The sequence below is a fragment of the Triticum aestivum genome, chromosome 7A, assembly GCF_018294505.1.
Source record: "Triticum aestivum cultivar Chinese Spring chromosome 7A, IWGSC CS RefSeq v2.1, whole genome shotgun sequence".
Taxonomy (NCBI): domain Eukaryota; kingdom Viridiplantae; phylum Streptophyta; class Magnoliopsida; order Poales; family Poaceae; genus Triticum; species Triticum aestivum.
This window is the reverse complement of record NC_057812.1, coordinates 714314475-714338852: the sequence shown is the minus strand read 5'-3', so window position 1 is coordinate 714338852 and position 24378 is coordinate 714314475. Positions and strand designations below refer to the sequence as shown.

At 47.9% G+C, this 24378-nt stretch overlaps 1 pseudogene; it reads right to left on the bottom strand.

Annotated features, from left to right (window-relative positions):
- Positions 1-455: 455 nt before the first annotated feature.
- On the bottom strand, positions 456-3103 carry LOC123146952 (1-aminocyclopropane-1-carboxylate oxidase 1-like; annotated as a pseudogene).
- Positions 3104-24378: the final 21275 nt, after the last annotated feature.

Here is a 24378-nt window from a genome sequence, read left to right as displayed (position 1 = left end):
TCCTCGACGACGACGACGACACCGACCCGGACCCAGCTCTCATCAACGGCGGCCTCATCCGGAAGGATTGGCTCAACCTCCACTTCGGCCGCAAGTAGTTTAGTTTAGTTTTAGTTCAAATCTATGTTCAATGTTCGGTTGCGATAACTTTATGTATTGAACTTATGTTTAAATGCATCATCTTTTGGTTCAAATTTAATTAAATTTGTGCAAATTTAGTTATACTCCGCTACCTTTAGGGGATCAGCTAGGTGCGGCCAAATTTTAGTGAAATATATATACTGCACTAAGGCTGGGCATAATGGAAGTATTATAGGTAGTATCATGCATGCCAATTAAGTAATTTTGATGAGGTGACATAGAATTAAATGAGGAAAAAGAAGCTTGAGTATCATATCATGATATCGTATCATATTAAATGATGTACTACTTTGTGTCATATATGACAATAAATGTAGTCATATATGATACCATGTATTACGAATGTAGTATCATACACTATTATCATATGCAAGATACTAATATATGACACTCTCTATTACAATTAGCTTAGCTTATAAAGGACCGATTAGAGTAGCCCTAAGATTGAGATTTGATTAAGTCTTAGTCGACTGAATCTAACATCCAACTAAGTAATAGTCTAGATAATACTACTCCAATGAAACCCCAGCGAGCACAGCTAGTCAATCGTGCAGAATCCGTGAACCGAACAGCTCCTTGACGGCCTGAAACCTCGCCGCCTTGTCAGCAAACTTGGTGTCCTGGTAGTAGTCCAGGTAGTCGCCGAACCTGTACGGCCCGGGGTACAGCTGCGCCGCCGGCTGCCTCTTCGCGGTCGCCGGCGCCACAACGGCGTCAGCCCCGGGGTTGTAGAAGGTCGCCACCGACAGCCGCCGTCCCTCGGCGACGGCGGCCACGCGGTGCAGCACGCTCCTGTAGGCGCCGCCGCTCATCACCTCCAGCTGGTCCCCGAGGTTGACGAAGATCCTGCTGCCCTTGGTGGGGCCGACGGGAACCCACTCTCGGTCGCCCCGGAAGAACTCCGTCCTGCAGGAGCAGGATGATGCCGCCGGCGTCGGTGTGGGCGCGGAGGCCCCACACGAGGTCCGGCCGCGGGCAGGCCGGGTACATGGCGACCTTGGTCCCGACGAACGGCGGCGCGAAGGTGTCCCTGACGAGGCCGCCGTCCAGGCCCAGGTTCAGGCTCATGCACTCGGCCAGCCGCTCCGCCAGCGACACCATCTAGCCGATGTACGCGTCGAGCATCTCCCTGAGCACCATGACAGGAACGTGAGCAAGAAAGCAACTGTGAGTAATGAGCATGGGGTGGGAAGAAGAGAACACTGACCGTGTGGCCGGCGGGATCTCCGGGAAGTCGGCGACGTTGTTGGAAGGATGGTGCCGGATGAAGTAGGCGGTCTCCCAGTCTACCTGACCAGAGACCGCTTTGGATTCCTCCGCCGGCAGCTGCAGGTGTTGGAAATATGAGCATTGTTGAAAATATGAACAATTTACCGAATGATTTTATTAATAGAAATAGTAGATAAAGCATGATTAATATAGTAGAGATAAAACAAGTCATGCGTTCTGACAGAGAGAAGGAAAATAGCTTCTACATATATGAACCGTAGCCTATCATATCTAAAGTAGACAGAATAGCAAGTAGCATATATGAAGTAGAACCTAACATGTGTAGGACAAGGACTAGAACAAGGAACTGTGGCAGAACCTTTAACAGGAAAGACAAGAACACGTACGGGACAGCAGTAGCAGAAGCGCTGGACTTGGGGTCGGTGTCCTCGCCTGCCATGTCGTCGAGGAGGTCGTAGAAGAAGTCGTCGTCGGGGACCGGATCATCCATGATGAAGCAGCCAGTAGTCGCGCTGAGCGCTCCCCAAAAACCTTATCACCCTTCTCCCGTACAGGACTCAAAAGATGCGGTTTCGGAGGCCTACTGTCTCGACCTGCGGTGCACGCCGCAAGCCGGGATGGGGAAGATCGTAGCAGCAACGCAGTGCTCAGGAACTTTGTGACGAGTGGAAGGGGATCTTCTGGTGTGCCTCTCAGGAGAGGAGCGACCTCTCTTATATAGGCACAGGAGAAGGACGCGAAGAGGCTGCGACCGGAGGTGAAGCAATAAAGGGAGACGAAGCGAACAGGCAGCGGCCGAAGAGGCGCGCCGTTCGAATTCAGTGTCCACTACAAAAAAACGTTTCAACCCCCGCGTGACCTTTCGTATACCCATTGTGCGTGGCAAAAATTTAGACATTGGCTCGGCTCATTCCTGCAACCCGCGGCGCATCGTGATGAGGCGTGGCGTGGCGGGTGGCGGAGGAGGAGCGCACGTGGATGTCCCTCTTGTTCTCATGCTCATATATGTGGGGAAAGAACCTCCATTATAAAAAGGTCCAACTCCCTCTAAACTAGCAATGTGGGACTAAACTTTTGTTCCACCTCTTGCCTTGCACAAATAGGCTGCGTGGGCCTCTAGGATTTATTAGGAATTTCTGAAACTGCTATTGGGCTAGGCTCAAAATAGACAAAATTCCAGCAGCAGGTCCTTGGCGAGGTCGGTGGCGTAGAACCTATCCTTGAGATGCTCGTCGTAGTGGGCGTACACGAAGCGCTTCACCTCCTCCATGAGTGCGGCGTCGACGCCATGGCTGTCCACCTGCGCCGTATCACGCGACTGTCAATTAGTACTCCCTTCGTTCCGAATTATTTGTCTTAAATTTGTCTAGATAAGAATGTATCTAGACTTATTTTAGTGCTACATACTTCTGTATCTAGACAAATCTAAAACAAGTAATTCGGAACGGAGGAAGTAGTTAACTTGTGCCCGCAACGAACACGTACGGACTTACGTGTGGCCGCTTTACGTACCCAGAAGAAGCCACAGTCCTTGCAGGCTTCGTGGAGCCGCGCCATGGTTTGCCACCGCTGGGAGGCGTCGCCGTTGAGCCCCTGGAGGTCGATCACCGGGATCTCCATGTCCATCTCCTACCTACTGATCACTCGCTCTACTACTAGATCGAAGCGCTAAGCTAGCTGGTGTGGTGCATGTGGAGAAGCATTGCAATGGAAGCTCCTACTTATACCGGACAAGGTACATCGCCGTCCACAGTCCACCCGGCCGGACGGTTGCTTCCAGTGTGATCCCTGCGGAGCAAAAGGTACGGACAAGTGGACGGCGTCAGCCAAGTTGCGCTGCCGCCACCACCAACTTGGAAGATCTTGCCTGCTGCCGCCCGCGGTTTTTGTTGCTTGGTTTGGGACGTGGTTTCCGCATGCTTCAACTGTGGAGAATCCAATTTTCTGCCATTCAAATCTAGTATAGTGTACCACGTAGTGCGGTCAAAAGGACACGGCGAACCATCACCTAGCAGCTGCATGCGTCGGTGCGAACTGAGCCTATTTAGATGGTTAGGTTCTTTGTGGTGTAACCAGCTCATCAGAGTTCAATTTTTAGACTTGACATTTGTGTTTGCGTTTTTCTGAATTTATTTTAGTCTTTCGATGATGTTTATTTAGTGAAAGAAGACGTTTCCGTCGATTATGAAGGCGTCTGTATTAAATTTATCAATCTCAAGATGATGTGTCACTCAGTCTCTCAAAGGTGATCATAGGAGTAGTGTATGCGTGTATGTGTTCACAGAACGAGTATAGGTATGAGCGTCTGCGTCAGTACTGGCATGCACTTTAGGGCCATAAAAATAGTGGACGTCGGCAAATCAATAGTTTTAACGCACATATGATTGCAAGCATCGCGCTGATCCTCAAGGCTAATTAGTCTCCTCCCTGAATTTTATGGGATGGGCCCGCCTACCACCAAATCTCCAATCAAAAAATACCATCTAATTCCATTATATTGATCCGTAACTACTTGTCCGTGCGTCTAGCATTATTCTTCGCAAATAGACACCAACCACGCAGCGCCCTACGTCCCCACGTGCGTTTTGGGCTGACCCATGTGCGGGATGAGCGCCCCTATTTTTAGTTGTTGTTCTTTCCTCTTTTTTCTTTCTTTCTTATTTTGCTTTACTTTTTTACTTCAGTAAATGTTCACGAATCTCAAATTCAAAAAAAATGTTTGGGATTTAAAAAACAGTTCATGAATTTAAAAAATGTTTCAAATTTCAAAAAATGTTCATGAATTGGAATGTTCAGGATATCAAAAAAAATCATGAATTTGAAAATTAGTTTCAAATTCAAAAAATGTTCACGAATACAAAAAAAATAATGTCAAATCTCCAAACCTCTAGATTTGAACCACTCCATCGCAAGAATAATCTCATAAGCCCCCAACGGAAACAATTTAAAAGGAGATGAAAACTGATAGCCTTGCACTTGATACTCACACGCTCCACTTCCAAAATACATGGAATAATCGCTCCATCTGCAGCCTTCACCCGCAACGGTGCATCAATTGATTGAACACTTGCCCGGTTCTTTGCTATTTATGTATTGACAAAGTTGTGTGAGCTTCCTGAATCCATCAACATCAATAAGGATCCGTCCTAAATATGCCCGAGAACCGCAGCATCTTCAACTTGTCATCCATGAAAGATGTTGTTTTACGGCGACTTGGTTTTCCGGGCTACCACGCCCTTCTACTACAGCTGGACTTGAGCCGATGTGGATAGCACCTTCATGTAGGCGCCAGCAAAGGAATCACCAGCGATAACGGCGACCGAGGTGAACACCCCCCCCCCCCCCCCCCCCCCCCGTTGAAACAATGTGTTGCTTCCTAGTACTCTTGTTCCATCACCTCTTTCCTGCTATTTAGTGAGAGCAACAACAATTTCCACATCTTGGGGTCGATGTAATGTTACAACAACTGTCATATTATTTCGTAAGCCAACGAGGAATTGAGTGGTGAAAAACAGAGGATCTCGTAACCGTAATGAGCTAGCAAGCTATGCATAGCTACATTAAAATCGCTATATACTCTAACACGGTGCCATTTTGTTTGAGCCTAGAGAATTTGCGAACTATGTACTGACATTGAGATCTGCCTAAATTTTCTAAAATTGCCGATGCATAATACTCCCACTTAGGAAATTTAATATGTACCTGAGACCACTCTAGCACTAGTAGAAAACAGGGCTTTGGTCCAGGCCGGGTCAGCCCATTAGTCCCGGTTCAGTCCAGAACCGGGACCAATGGGGGCATTGGACCCGGTTCGTGAGACCGGGGGGCCGGCCAGGCCACGTGGGCAATTGGTCCCGGTTCATCTGGACCTTTTGGTCCCGGTTGGTGGGACGAACCGGGACCAATGGGCCTCGCTCCTGGCCCACCACCATTAGTCCCGGTTGGTGGCTTGAACCGGGACCAAAGGCTCCCCTTTAGTCCCGGTTCATGCCACCAACCGGGACCAATGATGTGCCTATATATACCCCCTCGCGTAAGAGCAGAGCACACTGCTCTGTTTTTTTTCTGGCCGAGGGGGAGAGGGCTTGGTGGTGGTCTAGCTCACCTCCTATACACACAAGGTGTTCGATGGAATGCCCGAGCCACACTACTTAAGCTTTCTCCTCTCCAAGCTCGACCTCCAAAGTTCATTTTCCTCAATATTTGTCTAGGTTTAGCGGTCCGTCACGCCCCGTCCCCATCTTCACCGCCGTCGATCACCCGCGCCGAGCTCATCGCCGGCACCACCGTGGTGAGCCTCTTGTTCTTATCTTCTTTCTGAAAGGAAAAATATTCTTACTTGTATGTTTACATAGATACTTGTATTATTTTCTTACTTTTATTATTGCATCTTATATAGTGCGATGGTTTTGGTATCCGCCCCCGTCAGCCCTCGTCCCGTCTATGATTCGGATGTGGTATATATATTATCTTTATAACTATTGGTTCATTTATTGTTTATAAAAATTATGTAGACCAACGTGACATAGATTTTATTTATGTAGGATGTATGTGAATCGGAAATGTCAACCGACCCTATTGTCGAGAGGTTAAATTTAGTTGAAGAAGAAAACAATTTGTTGAAGGAAAAAATAAAAAAAATTGAGGAGGAGAAGATGATATTGGAGTTGCATTTTGCGGATGCCGTCGATGATCACAAGATCAAGATGGATGCAATGCGCTTGAAGATTAGAAAGATTAGAAAATATGCCATTCATACCGAGGCTTGGTATCATTATGCCGTTGGATCAATTGTTACCTTGGTTGCGATTATGATCGCATTTGTTTTCGCATTGAAATGTTTTACATAGTTTCAATGTATGATTTAATTAATTAGATGCTCTGGAGAGCTATATGTTGTTAGATGAGAACTATGTATGCACTTTGGTTTTAATGTGATGATGAACTTCTATTAATTTGGACACTTAATTATATATAATGCACGCAGATGAACCGGCAATGGATGTACGATGACAGACACACCTCCGAGTACATTAAGGGAGTGCATGAGTTTCTCGATGCGGCTGAGGCAAACAAGCAGAATGGTTTTATGTGTTGTCCATGCACTGAATGTGGGAATACGAGGTCTTACTCTAACCGGAAAATCCTTCACTCCCACCTGCTTTACAAGGGTTTCATGCCACACTATAATGTTTGGATGATGCACGGAGAAATAGGGGTTATGATGGAAGACGGCGAAGAAGAAGAGTACGATGACAACTATGTGCCCCTGAATACGGTGATGCTGCAACGGGGGAGCTGGTGAAGATGAAGAGGCACCAGACGATGTGCCCAATGATGCTGCAACGGGTGAAGCTGCTGAAGATCAAGAGGAACCAGACGATGTGCCCGATGATGATGATCTCCGCCGGGTCATTGTCGATGCAAGGACGCAATGCGAAAGTCAAAAGGAGAAGCTGAAGTTCGATCGCATGTTAGAGGATCACAAAAAAGGGTTGTACCCCAATTGCGAAGATGGCAACACAAAGCTCGGTACCGTACTGGAATTGCTGCAATGGAAGGCAGAGAATGTTGTGGCTGACAAAGGATTTGAGAAGCTACTGAAAATATTGAAGAAGAAGCTTCCAAAGGATAACGAATTGCCCGACAGTACATATGCAGCAAATAAGGTCGTATGCCCTCTAGGATTGGAGGTGGAGAAAATACATGCATGCCCTAATGACTGCATCCTCTACCGCGGTGCATACAAGGATCTGAACGCATGCCCGGTATGCGGTGCATTGCGGTATAAGATCAGATGAGATGACCCTGGTGATGTTGACGCGAGTCCCCCAGGAAGAGGGTTCCTGCGAAGGTGATGTGGTATGCTCCTATAATACCACGGTTGAAACGTCTGTTCAGAAACGAAGAGCATGCCAAGTTGATGCGATGGCACAGTGAGGACCGGAAGACAGACGGGAAGTTGAGAGCACCCGCTGACGGGTCGCAGTGGAGAAAAATCGAGAGAAAGTACTGGGATGAGTTTGCAAAGGTCCCAAGGAATGTATGGTTTGCTTTAAGCGCGGATGGCATTAATCCTTTCGGGGAGCAGAGCAGCAATCACAGCACCTGGCCTGTGACTCTATGTATGTATAACCTTCCTCCTTGGATGTGCATGAAGCGGAAGTTCATTATGATGCCAATTCTCATCCAAGGCTCTAAGGCCATTAGTGTATACGACATTGATGTGCAACCCGGCAACGACATTGATGTGTACCTAAGGCCATTAGTTGAAGAACTTTTACAACTGTGGAATGGAAACGGTGTACGTACGTGGGATGATCACAGACAGGAGGAATTTAAACTAAAGGCGTTGTTGTTCGTGACCATAAATGATTGGCCCGCTCTCAGTAACCTTTCAGGACAGACAAACAAAGGATACCACGCATGCACGCACTGTTTAGATGACACTGAAAGTATATACCTGGACAAATGCAGGAAGAATGTGTACCTGGGCCATCGTCGATTTCTTCCGACCACCCATCAATGTCGAAAGAAAGGCAAGCATTTCAAAGGCGAGGCAAATTACCGGAAGAAGCCCGCCATGCGTACCGGTGATCACGTACTTGCTATGGTCAATGATTTACACGTAATCTTTGGAAAGGGTCCCGGCGGACTAGCTGTTCCGAATGACGTTGAGGGACACGCACCCATGTGGAAGAAGAAATCTATATTTTGGGACCTACCCTACTGGAAAGACCTAGAGGTCCGCTCTTCAATCGACGTGCACGTGACGAAGAACCTTTGCGTGAATCTGCTAGGCTTCTTGGGCGTGTATGGGAAGACAAAAGATACACCTGAGGCACGGGAGGACCTGCAACGTTTGCACGAAAAAGACGGCATGCCTCCGACGCAGTATAAAGGTCCTGTCAACTACGCTCTTACGAAAGAAGAGAAAGAAATCTTCTTTGAATGCCTGCTCAGTATGAAGGTCGCGACTGGCTTCTCGTCGAATATAAAGGGAATAATAAATATGCCAGAGAAAAAATTTCAGAACCTAAAGTCTCATGACTGCCACGTGATTATGACGCAACTGCTTCCAGTTGCATTGAGGGGGCTTCTATCGGAAAATGTCCGATTAGCCATTGTGAAGCTATGTGCATTCCTCAATGCAATCTCTCAGAAGGTGATCGATCTAGAAATCGTACCAAGGCTAAGGAGTGATGTGGCGCAATGTCTTGTCAGTTTCGAGCTGGTGTTCCCACCATCCTTCTTGAATATCATGACGCACGTCCTAGTTCATCTAGTCGACGAGATTGTCATCCTGGGGCCTGTATTTCTACACAATATGTTCCCCTTTGAGAGGTTCATGGGAGTCCTAAAGAAATATGTCTGTAACCGCGCTAGGCCAGAAGGAAGCATCTCCATGGGCCATCAAACAGAGGATGTTATCAGGTTTTGTTTTGACTTCATTCCTGGCCTTTAGAAGATAGGTCTCCCTAAATCGCGGTATGAGGGGAGACTGACTGGAAAAGGCACTGTTGGAAGTGACTCAATAATATGTAGGGATGGATATTATTGGTCTTAAGCACACTACACAGTTCTACGGAACTCTACCTTGGTGACCCCGTATGTCGATGAACACAAGAACAGTCTGCGCTCCAAACACCCGGAGCAGTGCGATGACTGGATTCAGTGCGATGACTGGATTACATGTGAACACATCAGGACTTTCAGCAGTTGGTTGGAAACACGTCTCAGAGGTGACAACACTGTTTATGATGAGTTGTACTTGTTGTCCAGGGGACTATCTTTGACTGTATTGACTTACAAAGGATACAAGATAAATGGGAATACATTTTACACGATCGCCCAAGATCAAAAGAGCACCAACCAAAACAGCGGTGTCCGCTTTGATGAAGCAACCGAGAGCGGAAAGGACACATATTATGGTTACATAGTGGACATATGAGAACTTGACTACGGACATGATTTTAAGGTCCCTTTGTTTAAGTGCAAATGGGTCAATCTGTCAGGCGGCGGGGTACAAGTAGACCCACAGTAAATAATGACAACAGTGGATCTGAAAAATCTTGGGTACACTGACGAACCGTTCGTCCTAGCCAATGATGTGGCACAAGTTATCTATGTGAAGGACATGTCTACCAAACCGAGAAAAAGAAAAGATAAGGAAGCGAATACATCATACGATGAGCCAAAACTCCACATAGTTCTTTCAGGAAAAAGGGATATCCTGGGAGTGGAGGGCAAGACAGACATGTCTGAAGATTATGAAAAGTTTCATGAAATTCCTCCCTTCAATGTCAAGACTGACCCAAGCATCCTGATAAACGATGAAGATTATCCATGGTTATGGCGCAATAAGCAAATGATACAAGCGAAGAAAAAGTGAAGACTTTATCCCGTAACTATTATGATGATACCATGCCAACTTTGTAACACACGAGTATGCTATGCCAACTTTTTCAGAGTTCATTTGAAAAAACTATGAATTTAGGTCGAATTTTCTCTATAGGTGCATCTATGTTCATTTTTTTAGTAAAGTTAATCACAAACTTGTGATTCACACAACTTTCAAAGAATTCAAATTTTAACTATTCAAATTTGAAAACTAATGGCACTAACAGAAAGTTTATAATTTTTCTAAAACTAATGGCACTAACAGAAAGTTTATAATTTTGCTGACCTAAAAGCAAAAAGATTTAAAAAATAAAGCAAAAAACAAAAGAAAATAAATAATACAGAAAACAAAAAAAACAAAAAAAATAAAAATAGCAACAATAAGTATTTTGTTGTAAGTAGAAACAAAATAAAATAAATAAAGCAACAAAGAAAACTAAAAAACTAAAAAAATGTTTTCAAATTTGAAAACTAATGGCACTAAGTATTTTGTTCTAAGTAGAAATGAAAAAATAAATAGCAAAAATTAAAAAAGTGCATATAATATTTGTTATGACTAACTAAAATTACCAAATTGAGTATAATGATAAAACACAGTAATATTAAATAGCAGGAAAAAGAATGACTCAAAAATCAATTTTTATAGTAAAGTTATTCATAAACTAGTGATTCACACAAATTTTAAAAAAATTCAAATTTAAACTATTCAACTTTTAAAACTAATGGCACTAACAGAAAGTTTATAATTTTGTGACCTAAAATAAAAAAATCACTAAAAAACTATAAGTATTTAGTTCTAAGTAGAAATGAAAAAACAAATAGTAAAAAAATGCCACCTACTCGGCCACCACGGCCTGAATACGACTAGAAGCCCATCCATGGGCCAGGATTCAGACCCGCAGAAGGCCCAGCAGGCCCACATGCATAGCGGTGTGAGATTAGGCCCAAAGGCCTGCAGTTCTGAGGAGTTCAATGGAGAGGGCGGGGCAGCGCTTATAAACAGGTGCGACCGCTCCTCAGCTATAAACAGGCCGGAGTAGAAAAGAAGCAGTCTGGGTGAAGGAGTTCATTACCGACCTAGGAGTCATACCCAATGCGTCGGGCCTGATGACTCTCTTCTGTGACAACACTGGAGCTATTGCCCTTGCCAAGGAGCCCAGATTTCACAGGAAGACCAGGCATATCAAGCGTCGCTTCAACTCCATTCGTGAAAGTGTTCAAAATGGAGACATAGAGATTTGTAAAGTACATACGGACCTGAATGTAGCAGATCCGTTGACTAAACCTCTCCCTAGAGCAAAACATGATCAACACCAGAACTGCATGGGTGTTCGATTCATCACAATGTAACTAGAATATTGACTGTAGTGCAAGTGGGAGACTGTTGGAAATATGCCCTAGAGGCAATAATAAAATGGTTATTATTATATTTCTTTGTTCATGATAATTGTCTATTGTTCATGCTATAATTGTGTTATCCGGATATCGTAATACATGTGTGAATAAATAGACCACAACACGTCCCTAGTGAGCCTCTAGTTGACTAGCTCGTTGATCAAAGGATAGTCATGGTTTCCTGACTATGGACATTAGATGTCATTGATAACGGGATCACATCATTAGGAGAATGATGTGATGGACAAGACCCAATCCTAAGCTTAGCTCAAAGATCGTGTAGTTCGTTTGCTGTAGCTTTTCTGAATGTCAAGTATCATTTCCTTAGACCATGAGATTGTGCAACTCCCGGGTACCGTAGGAGTGCCTTGGGTGTGCCAAACGTCACAACGTAACTGGGTGACTATAAAGGTACATAACAGGTTTCTCTGAAAGTGTCTGTTGGGTTGGCACGAATCGAGACTGGGATTTGTCACTCCGTATGACGGAGGTATCTCTGGGCCCACTCGGTAATGCATCATCATAATGAGCTCAATATGATCAAGTGGTTGATCACGGGATCATGCATTACGGTACGAGTAAAGTGACTTGCCGGTAACGAGACTGAACAAGGTATTGGGATACCGACGATCGAGTCTCGGACAAGTAACGTACCGATTGACAAAGGGAATTGTATACGGATTGATTGAATCCTCGACATCATGGTTCATCCGATGAGATCATCGTGGAGCATGTGGGAGCCAACATGGGTATCCAGATCCCGCTGTTGGTTATTGACCGGAGAGTCGTCTCGGTCATGTCTGCATGTCTCCCGAACCCGTAGGGTCTACACACTTAAGGTTCGGTGACGCTAGGGTTGTTAGGAAGACTTGTATATGTGACTACCGGATGTTGTTCGGAGTCCCGGATGAGATCCCGGACGTCACGAGAAGTTCCGGAATGGTCCAAAGGTAAAGATTTATATATGGGAAGTTGTCATATGGTCGCCGGAAAGTTTCGGGGGCATGTCTGTATTGTACCGAGGCCACCTGAGGGGTTCCGGGGTCCACCGGGAGGGTCCACCTCTTCCGGAGGGCCTTATGGGCTGTATGGAGAAGGGAACCAGCCCAAGTGGGCTGGGGCGCCACACCCCCCTAGGGCCCATGTGCCTAGGGTTGGGGGAAACCCTAAGGGGGGCGCCCCCTTGCTTGGGGGGCAAGCCCCCTCCCCTTGGCCGCCGCCCCCCTCTAGATCTCATCTAGAGGGGGCCGGCCCCCTTCCCCTTTCCCCTATAAATAGAGGGGTGATGGGAGGGTGCACACAACATCCAAGGCGCAACCCCTCCCCTCCCCAACACCTCTCCTCCTCCATAAGAGCTTGGCGAAGCCCTGCCGGAGTACTGCAGCTTCATCACCACCACGCCGTCGTGCTGCTGTTGGAGCCCTCTTCCTCAACCTCTCCCTCCTCGTTGCTAGATCAAGGCGCGGGAGATGGCCTCGCTCCGTATGTGTGTTGAACGCGGAGGTGTCGTCTGTTCGGCACTAGGATCTTCGGTGATTTGGATCACGTCGAGTATGACTCCATCAACCCCGTTCTCTTGAACGCTTCCGCTCGTGATCTACAAGGGTATGTAGATGCACTCATCTCTCCCTCGTTGCTAGATGACTCCCTAGATTGGTCTTGGTGATGCGTCGAAAATTTTAAAATTCTGCTACGTTACCCAACACTCTGGTGAGCCAATGCCGGTGCAAGAAGGAGACCGTGATGACGTCTCCGGTGACCGAACCGAGTCCGGCCAGGTATATATATTAGTTAAGCTTCTGCTGACTAGCTAATTGATGTATTCATTGTTTTGGTATGTACACATATTAATTAAGTCTTTGTTCTTTTTTCTACCCCTCCGGATCGAGCACAACTTCGGTAAAGAGACAAGGCCCGAAGAAATAGTTGAGCTCGGATGAAAAGTTTGAGATCATAGCAATCGCGCCCGACGGCCAATCGATTGAACCCCTCTGGACAAAGAGCGCAGTTGTTGCTCAGTGCGGGGTTTTGGTTAGGGACAAGATCTCGATCAGCATTCAGCAATGGTTAAAGCTGGCTACAGAAGACCCTGAGGTGTCTTATGTCAATGATATGCAGAAAAATGATCTTTGGACTGAGCTGAAGTCAAATTTCACCATACCGCAAGAGGATGATCCGGAGAAGCCAGTTAAAAAGCAATTAATCAAGTCTTTTGCTCTTAAGAGGATGGCAGAACTATTCAGGAGGTGGAAGAAAGAGCTGAATAAGTTTGTTGAAAATAAAGAGACACCAGAATTCAAGGGCAGATATGAGAAGATCAGAGATCACTGGCCCGCATTTGCGGCCCACAAGACATCGGAAAAGAGTAAGAAGATGTCGGCAACAAACAAGCAAAATGCTGCGAAGAAGAAGCATCACCATCGCACGGGGTCAGGCGGCTACATCGTAGCCCGGCCTAAGTGGGACAAGACTGAGAATGATCTGGTTGATAAAGGGATCGAACCAAAGACAATTAACTGGCCAGACCATTGCCGGACTTAGTTCTTCGGGGCTGAAGGAACCTTGGACCCTGTATCAGGGAAGTGCATTTGGACGAACGATCAAATGGACATACCAGTCAAGAAGCTTCAGCAGTATATCGAAGCAGCGCAGCAAGGGACGTTCGTTCCAGACAGAGAGAACGACAAGCTCACAATGGCCCTCAGGAATCCTGAGCACCCTGGACGGACACGAGGCACGCCAGGCTCCATTCCATGGAAGGTTGGGTTTCCGGACGCAGGTGGTTACAAATGTCAGGAGAGGAGGAAAAAAGTGCAGCAGACCCAAATGCAAGCGCTGCAAGCAAGGGTACAAGCGATAGAGGAACGAGAAGCAAATCACAGCAAACGAACTGCCGAAGCTACCCCGCCATCTCAGCGGAGAAGCAGCGTGGCTTCCACCGAGCTGCTTCAGCCGGAGCATGTCTTGACGGCTCCTGCCAGCTATCCCGTGGATGCTATCACGGAGTCTCAAAATTGCCACCTTATGACGCAATGGATTAATATGAAGGTCAAGGCGGCTGTTGGCTCTGTTTTTCCTACTGAACCCGGTGCAACTTTTCACTGCCGGCCGATTCCAGAAGGATATGCTAGGGTGATGGTGGATGAAATAACGGAGGGATTTGAGGACCTCTAGTTTGACCACCCTATCGGTGAAGGGGAGACTCGGCTGGGTTCTGCTCTGAAGACTCCATGCCTATGGCGGAAGGAGCTCATCAACCTTCCGAACTGGACGCCTCCGCCTCCTCCTCCTCCTCCGGCGAGTCAGGGCACTCCGCCTCCTCCACCGCCTCCTCCTCCGGCGAGTGATGATCAGGGCACTCGGTCGGCTCCTTCTCCGGCGCGTGGCGGCACTCCGCCTCCTTCTCCGCCTGCGCTGGCGCGCCCGAGCAGCCAGCCTCCTCCTTCTCCGCCTCATCAGCAAGGGCGGAAGAGACCCGCCGCCGCTCCGGCGCGTCGTAGTCCTTCTCCTCCGCCTCGTAAGCAAGTAAAGGAGACAACCGCTCCGTCTGCTCTGCCGGCGTCTAGCAGTACAGCCAGAGGACATACAAATTCGGTCCTTCTCTGAAGACTCTAGAGAAGTTACCATACGAGAGGACCCTGGAGGAGAACGCCGAGATCGCGCGAGAAGAAGTGAGGAGCTTCTTTGAAGGGGTGAAAGCAAAGAAACATCCACCTCTGGAGGAGAAGGTAGATCCGGTGAAAGCGAAGCACACTCTGGCTGCCCTGACAAAACCACCCAAGTCTCCGCCGAAAGGAAACTATGAGCGCATTATTAGAAAGGAGTTTGCCGAAGCGGAGCGGTCGGGAAGTACTGTCAGTGATCAAAGGCTGAAAGAATGACGAGCTGGGAAACAAATTGCCCAGCTCGGCGAACAAGCGAAGCAATCGTGCCTCCCGCTCAAGGTGCCTAGCGACATCGTCGCTAATGATCCAAGGATGGTGCCCGGTTATAGCAATCTTGGCGATTATCTGCCCGACGATGTACATTATGATTTCATGGAGATGCAGATAAAAAGATACGAGTACGGGAAGCCTCTCGTCAAAGATGAAAGATCTTTATCAACGATGATGCGAAGATTGCATGATTGGTACTTGAAAATCTACAGAGAGTCTGGGGGGAGGAGTACTTTGTATGTGAGAGTTAAAAAGGAGCATAACCTTGTTGGAATTGAACTGTTGCCTGTTCCATTTGAGGAGTTCTTTCAGTTTTTCAGTCAATTGGCCCTCGATAAAGCAACGGTCACCTGCTACTGTCTGTAAGTAGTACTACTTCTGTCATTAAGTCTCTCTATATAGCTCAGCTCTTTCATTGCATGTATTTATAATTATCCTCACTATATTATGCAGATTGAAGATCGCCGAATTGAAGAAAAGACAAGTCGGTGATATTGGCTTCATTAATACATATCTCATAGATGCAACTGAGGTTAAATTTCATGCCGCAGATACCGAGGCCAACTTGCTACGATCGTTGGTAATAAATGAAAACAAAGATATAATACTCTTTCCTTACAACTTCAAGTGAGTGTTACTGTCTTGTGCGTATTCGGCTTCCCTTATATATTAGTCAAGGTTATAGTAATGTAATTGATGAGTTATGCATGCGTGTGCAGTTTCCACTATATTCTCCTAGAGATTAAGCTTGAGCATGGACTAGTAACCGTCTTAGACTCAAGACGAAAAGATCCCCAGGACTATGCGGACATGACTCAAATGCTCGAGAAGTAAGTTAAATCGATCATTATCCACCATATCAGCAACTTTGTTCATTTCCTGATATATCAAGTAATTGTTTTCTTTGTCTGGAAGGGTCTGGAAAAAATTCACCAAAAAAGCTCCAGGACTCCCAAAGAAGCTGCAACTTAGACACCCGAAAGTAAGTACTATAGTAGCATGTTCCGCGCATCTCCTATTGATTCAAGCGCTAGTTTCATCAATACCAGCTAGCGTGTCTAGTCCTCTCTATACGTATGTATAGTACGTAGCGTCGACCAAGCATGGACATAAGACAGGACACTTCTCTCTATTAATTATAGCTAGCTAACACAATATATGAAACACCTAAATTAACCCCCCAAAACCCCCAACCCCCCCCCCCTTCAAAAAATACAAAAACTCCAGCCACAGAAATGCTGACGCGTGGATGCCTATTGGTTCCGGTTGGTGCCACCAACCGGGACCAAAGGCCCTCCTGCCTGGGCTCCGCGCACAGGCCACGTGGAGGCCCATGTGTCCCAGTTCTGGATTGTCCGAGACTAAACGAACAGGACATTAGTACCGACCCTTTAGTCCCGGTTCATGAACCGGGACAAAAGGCCCTTACGAACCGAGACAATACACTACTAGGAAAAGGGCTATAGATGGAAATGATACTAATGGCGCACCACCTTCTGATGCGCCATTAGTGTTGAAACTACTAATGGCGCACCCTGCCCACGGTGCGCCATTAGTACCAATTTTTTTTGAACTAGTGCGCCTGTCCAAACATACTAATGGCGCATCCACTGCGCCATTACTAGTTGTAACTAGTAATGGCGCACCAGCCAGAAGGTGCGCCACTAATGTTATTTTTTTTATTATTGTTTTTACTCCTTTTTTTGCAAAAGTACTAATGGCGCACCACCAGGGGGTGCGCCATTAGTAACCTGGATTACTAATGGCGCATTTGTTGCTGGTGCGCCATTAGTAAGTGGGCAGCAACAAGATATTTTGGACAGCCTCTCCTCCCACACTCACTTTCTCCTCACTTCATTCTCTCCACCACCTCCTCCTTGTATCGGGTGCCTCCTCTTTTTCACCTCATTTCCACCATAGATTCATTCAAATTAAGTGGTTAAGTTACCTTGCTTTGCTAGGTAAGTAAGGGGGAAGCTATATTTATGTTGTTCTCCCTACAACAATGTGCACGTGCACTTTTTATGGCCTAGCTAGATCTATGTATGTTCGTGGTGTTGCATATGTTTGTGGTGTTGCATATGTGTTTGTGTTTGGAGGTGTACCGGTATTTGAAATGCGATAGTTGCCAATATTTTGCCGGAATGTTGATTCATTTCCGTTTCGGCGAGAATTTTGGCATTAAGCATTCTTTTTGGTCCTATTTTTAGGGAAAGTCATGCCAAATTTTTTCTTGGTTCTAAAATATCGTTTTGCTCTACCCCGCAGGCGACCATGGTCCGCACAATGACCGAAGGCATCGTGAATAGGTTTTTGAGGTCCGCGAAGGCCGAGATGCTTCAAAAGAACGAGACGGAGATAAGATGTCCGTGTCGAAGATGCAAGCTGAATAGCCTTATTGCGGACCCGGATTCCGGGCAGGTGCGGGACCACCTGCTCTTGCGTGGTTTCATGGATGGCTATCGGTGGCAAGGTGATGAAGATGACTACGAAGTCGTCCATGGGGGCCGGGCAAGAAATGAGGAAGGGCAGCAAGACAACCACCGCGGCTCGGGGGGGCGAGAAGACGAAGAATCCCCAGGAGATGATCACGACGGTGATGCTGTACACAGTCATCATGTAGAAGATGCAGGACATGATGATGATGCCGGCGGAGCAGACGACACTGGACCATCGATGGGCTGGGTGCAGGACCCTCATATTCAAGAGCTGCTTCTCAAGCAGACGGATAACGCAAGAGCAGCCGCCCGAGAGAAAGCCAAGATGGATCAACTTGAGTTAGACGCGGTTACTCCATTGTATGAAGGATGCAGGCCCGAGGATACCCGCCTGAAAGTAACGCTCATGGCTCTGGAGATGAAGGTAAAACACAAAATGACCGACGCATGCTTCGACGAGAACATGTCATTCTGGCACGAACGTCTTCCCAAGGGGAACAAGTGCCCGACCAGTTTGGAGGAGGCGAAGAAAATCGTGTGTCCTCTGGATTTACCGCACGTGAAATACCATGTGTGCATGAACAATTGCATCATTTATCGGGACGAGCACGCGGAGTCTACCATATGTCCAGTGTGCGGTGTCACTCGATACAAGAAGAGGAAGAAAGCTCCTCGAAAAGTGGTGTGGTACTTTCCGATCACTCCTCGTCTGCAGCGGTATTTCGCGGACCCTAAGGTAGCAAAGCTCCTGCGTTGGCACGCGGATAGGGAGGAGAAGAAGCGAGAAGATGACGCAAATGATCCGGAGATAGATAAAAAAGACAAGATGCTGAGTCACCCTAAGGATGCGAGCCAGTGGCAAGCGTTAAAATTTGAATACCCAGAATTTGGGAACGATCCAAGGAACATCATGCTGGGCGCGAGCACCGATGGAGTCAATCCGTTTGGTAGCCAGAGAAGCACACATAGCACCTGGCCTGTGTTCGTGTGGATGTACAACCTTCCCCCCTGGTTGTGCATGAAGAGGAAGTACATTCACATGAGTATGCTAATTGAAGGGCCGAAACAACCAGGGAACGACATCAATCTGTATCTGGGGCTGCTGAAAGAGGAGATTGACATGCTGTGGAAAACGCCAGCCAATACGTGGGACGCCGCAGAGAAAGAATATTTCCCTATGAGAGCCGCACTGCTCACGACGGTGCACGACTATCTCGGTTACGGATATCTTGCGGGGCAGGTAGTCCACGGATTTTCTGGATGCGTAAGGTGCATGGATGACACAACGTATCGCCAGCTAGATAGAGATCCCGGGTCTTCGAAAACCGTGTTCATGGGACATCGAAGGTGGCTTCGCGACGATGACCCGTGGAGGAAACGCAAGGATCTGTTCGATTGTGAAACCGAACCCCGAAAACGCCCGTGTACGAGGAGCGGCGAGGAAATAGACAAGCTGTTGAAAAATTGGAAAGACTGCCCACTGCCGGGAAAGAAGCAAAAGGCGCCAGAGCCGCTGCTGAAGGTATGGAAAACGAGGTCTGTTTTCTGGGACTTGCCGTACTGGAAGATCCACCGTGTGCCTCACAGCCTTGATGTCATGCATATCACGAAGAACGTGTGCGAGAGTCTGCTTGGTACCCTGCTCAACATGCCAGAGAGGACCAAAGATGGGCCGAAAGCAAGGGCAGACTTGAAATCAATGGGCATGAGGCAGGAGCTTCACGCTATATATGATGATGATAATGATGATGATGATGATGATGATGATGATGATGAGGCGAAGTAGGACACAGAAAGTCGTCGCAAAGGCAAAAAGGCCAAGAAGACCGGAAATGACTACCCTCCCGCGTGCTTCACTCTAAGTCAGGAGGAGATCGAGCAGTTTTTCACCTGCCTCCTAGGAGTAAAACTCCTTACGGTTACGCGGGGAAGATAAGTAGATACCTAGACCCAGCGAAGCAGAAGTTCAGCGGGATGAAGTCTCACGACTGTCACGTGCTGATGACGCAGATACTTCCAGTTGCAATCCGTGGGATCATGGACGCGCACGTCCGTGAAACGCTATTTGGCCTATGCAACTTCTTCGACGTCATCTCTCGGAAGTCGATTGGCGTGAGGCAACTCAGAAGGCTACAGGAAGATATCGTGGTGATACTATGCGAGCTTGAGATGTACTTCCCGCCTGCATTCTTCGATGTTATGGTGCATCTGCTGGTCCATATAGTGGAGGATATCATCCAACTCGGGCCGACGTTCCTGCACAACATGATGCCGTTCGAAAGGATGAATGGTGTCATCAAAGGATACGTTCGCAACATGTCACGTCCAGAGGGAAGCATAGCCAGGGGCTTTCTGACCGAAGAGTGCATCTCCTACTGCACGAATTATCTAGGCATCGAGAACCCCGTTGGTCTGCCCGTCAACAGGCACCTCGGCAGGCTCGCTGGATGGGGTCACCGTGAGGGTCGCCGCGAAATGCATGTCGACTTCGAGGGTCGACTCGCCGACTTTGAAAGAGCAAACCTAGTCGCGCTACAACACATAGACCTGGTCGATCCTTGGGTGGTAGAGGACAAAACCTTTATTAAGAAGACGTACAATGACCGAGGCCAACAGAGGACAGACGGAGATATACTCAAAGATCACAACTCATGTTTCACGCGTTGGTTCAAGCAGAAGCTTCTGTCGTACCCTTTACATGAGGATTCTTCCGCGGAAGAACAACTCATATTCGCCTTGTCACAGGGCGCCGAGCACAACCTGATGACCTATGAGGCGTACGATATCAACGGCTACACATTCTACACCGAGGCCAAGGACATGAAGAGCGATGGTTATCAGAACTCCGGGGTAACGATGGAATCCTACACCGGTAACGACAAGGACAGATACTATGGAAGGATCGAGGAGATCTGGGAGCTGAGCTACGCTGGAGAGAAGGTCCCGATGTTCCGTGTCAGATGGGCCAAGAACGTCATAAAAGAAGACCGGTATTTCACCACCATGGTTATACCCGAAGCCAAATCCAAGACCGCGGGCGCAAACGTCACCGCGAAAAATGAGCCATGGGTACTGGCTTCCCAAGTGGACCAATGCTTCTTCATTACCGACCCGCCAAAGCCCAGTCGTGTTGTCGTGAGGAGAGGCAAAAGGAAGATCATCGGAATGGATGGAGTAGCCAATGAGCAAGACTTCGACAAGTACGGCGACCCGAGGATCGAACATGATGAAGTAGCAGCATACACCACAAGAAGAAGCAGGACCACCCTACCTAAAGGACGTCCGTTCCACAGAAGAACTCCATTTGCGAAAAAGAAGGGCAAGAAGATTGTGAACAGATAGCTAGCTAAGATCGATTGTATTTAAATCGTAGCCTTCATTTCTCGATTGTATTTCATGGGTACTTTTTGAACTATCATGAATATTTTTAAATTTCATGGACACTCGATCTCGATCCCCCTCCATCTCGATCGCTATCCCACCTCGCCAGATCCGGTCCCCCTCGCCGCCGAGCACCCCCCCAGTCCACCGGTCGCCGCCGCCGAGCCCCCGCACCCTCGATTCCCCTGCTCAACCGCCGCCGCCGACCCCCCGCACCCTGCGCACCGTCTTATAAAGAAAATAAGTATCAAACAGCTTTTTAAATGCTACTGTCTTATAAAAAATATTACTGTTATTATTTAAACAAGTTTGAACATATTTAAACACAAATAAGTATCAAACAGCTTTTTAAATGCTAAAAAAAATTTGTGGAGCCTGGGAGTCGAACCCAGGACCTCCTGGTGTGAGAACTGGCTGCTGACCAGTCGAGCTAGTAGAGGGGACTTAATGTGGATCAGTTCTGGTGGTACATAACCTGTTGGCTCGAGTTGAAATAAAAAAAATACTAATGGCGCACCACGGTGAGGTGCGCCATTAGTATTGTGCCCGATCCCCCTTCCCTCTCCCCCTTCGCCCGATCCCCCCTTCCCTCTCCCCCTCGCCAGTTCCCTCTCCCTCTCGATCCACCGCCGCCGCCGCCCTCGCCCTCTCCCTCCCTCGCCCTCTCCCTCGCCCTAGATCCCCTTCCCCTCTCCTCTCCCGACGCCGCTGCCCCGCCGCCTCGACGCTGCCCCGCCGCCCCGACGCCGCCTTGACGCCGCCCCGTCGCCCCGACGCCGCCCCGACGCCGCCTCGACCCCGCCCCGACGCCGCTGCCCCGCCACCTCGACGCTGCCCCGCCGCCTCGACGCGACCCCGCCGCCCGGACGCCGCCCCGTCCACACCACCGTCGCCGGAGCACCACCACCACCCGGACCTCGTCCCCGACATCCTCCCCGCGCCCCACTCCCCGGCATCCTTATCCTCTCCGACCGCCTCCTCCACCCCGGCCCGCTCCTCCAAGGTAAGCTACCGCCCCGACCCCTATCCCCTTCCCTCCTCCCATCCCATCTCCATATGAGCATGATAATTTGCATGAACCTTGGATGCCTAAAAATTTCAGATAGTTTTTTTAACATGAGCTCTTAAGTGCGGACAAGTATTTTATTTGCATATATTCTTTCTCAAAGTTTCTCAGACACCCAGATTTTGTTTTTGGCACGAACTCCTCCGATGTCCATATGATCATGCAAATTTGCACCAACCTTGGATGCCTAAAACTTTCAGATTTTTCTGAACATGAGTTCTTAAGAGCGGACAAGTACTTGCATGCCTGAAATGAACACGATGATCATCAAGTCAACTGGTTATTGGTTGATAGTATAGACAACTAGCTACACTGAGTGACGAAACTAAACAAGCCTGCCTGGCCACCCGTCCATCCTACATGAGGGCAATTATGCCTGAACCACGGAACTATTTAATTTTTATATAACTCATAAAACAAAAAAAATGGCTCCATTGGGTTTTGGTGCTTCCCCATGGCCAGGACAAGATAACTTTATCATTGTGCTATGAGATTAAACAGGGAGAGGGATGCTAACGCTCCTTTTGCTTGGCAGTATAAAGTACTAGTAAGTATAGATAAGAGGGTGCGAGCCAGCCGGCACCGAGTACGATCCGTGCTCAGGACGGGCCACCTTCACCGCAGGATATCTCGAGGAGGGTGCATGTGGCGGGTAGGGCGATGCTATCGACAAATATGCTCAATGCTGCAACCGGTGCTATGCGGAGTCTGCATGACAGTGTTCTTTCTTTGGAGAAGTGGCGTCTCAGGGAGAAGGATGTGGCATACCCAGTTTTCGCGGCCAAGGTGCCAGAGGGCAAGGGCTTTGTGGATAACTCCATCGGGCGTACGATCGTCCTGCGTTTTGATGACATCCACACTATGTTGAACCTTCATCCGCTGCACTACACCTTCGTTCGGCTATTTTCGCTGAGTATGGAGATGCGGATCATTCGCGACAAGACCCCGGACATTGTGATAGTCGACCCCTTCTACATGCGTGCCAAGATCTTGGGCAGCGCTGGGGATCGGCAAGTCGCGAGTTCTTACCTCGAAGGCGTCATTCTGGCAAACCAAGATAAGGATAACTTCCTCGTGCCTTACTTTCCCGAGTAAGTCCTCCCCTCAACCGGCCCGTAACATATGAATTCTTACATTTCGATTGTTTTTCTTTTAACATTCCGTGTTTTCTGCAGTGACACACGTTGCACGCTCATCCTCCTAAGCCCCAAATATTCCATGGCCACGTATTTCGACCCGGACCGTCAGTCGAACATAGACTACACAAATGTCAAGAAGGTTCTTGATGATGTTCTCCCCGGCTACGCCAAATCTGGAGGCACCTTCACCAGGCCTATTCGTAAGTACGGCAAGCACGTGTTCTCCCAAAATACGACGTTCTGCTGCGTCAAGCAGCCGCCTGGCGGTCAGAAGGGTGCCTACTACGCCATCCATCACATGCGGGCGATCGTACGGGACCATCATCAACTTCTGCTACCGAGTAAACTCAAAGATTGGGCCGCGAGCGTGTCGGCAATCTAGGACGCGGACCTCCGACAAGAATTCTTTCGCATCCAGTCGGAGTTTGCGGAAATCATCCATCAAGATGTCCTTCGTACCTCGGGGCAGTTCTACCTCAGAAATCAACCGTCCAACAGTGACATCGACACAATGCTACAAATGCAGGCTGACAACGACCGTTATTTCATGACTCCCACGATAGACGGCGGCTTCATCCACGCTCCGGTCCCTTGAGTCGAGTCGAAAGCAATGATGCTGTGTCTAGTTCTGAAACATCGATTGGCTCATGTTGTAATTAAACTTTAATGAACTTGTAGTATGTCTCTTTGGTTTCGAGAGTTGTTCAACTTAGATGTAATCGATGCTATTAATGTCTTGCTTTTCTCTTCCGATTGTTCTATTGCATAATTATATATTGCTTATGTATTGTCTGTGAATTGGTACTAACATTTCGTTTGGCTAGTGCATAGCGATGCCGACGTATGTCGTGTACAAGGGTAAGGTTCCCGGAGTCTACGATGACTGGGAGGAGTGTCGGAGACAGGTTCACCGATTCAGTGGTAACAGTTACAAAGGGTACACCACTAGGGCCGAGGCCGAATCTAGATACGCCCGCTATCTAGCGGGAGAGGGGAGGGAGCGTTGGAGGAACCGGATGAAGATGAGTTTCATCGTGATGATGCTCATCGTGATGACCGCAGCTCTCTTCTATGTGATGGTAGTTTAGATGATCGATATCGACTTGTAATGTGAAGACAAACTCGCTACTCGCGGTCTCGAGACTTGTAATATAATGTTCTATCTTTGTTCGGTATTTTCAATTCGGAGACTAATATGATGAATTGTATTCGGAGACTAATATGATGAATTGTATTCTTCTATTGTATTCGAT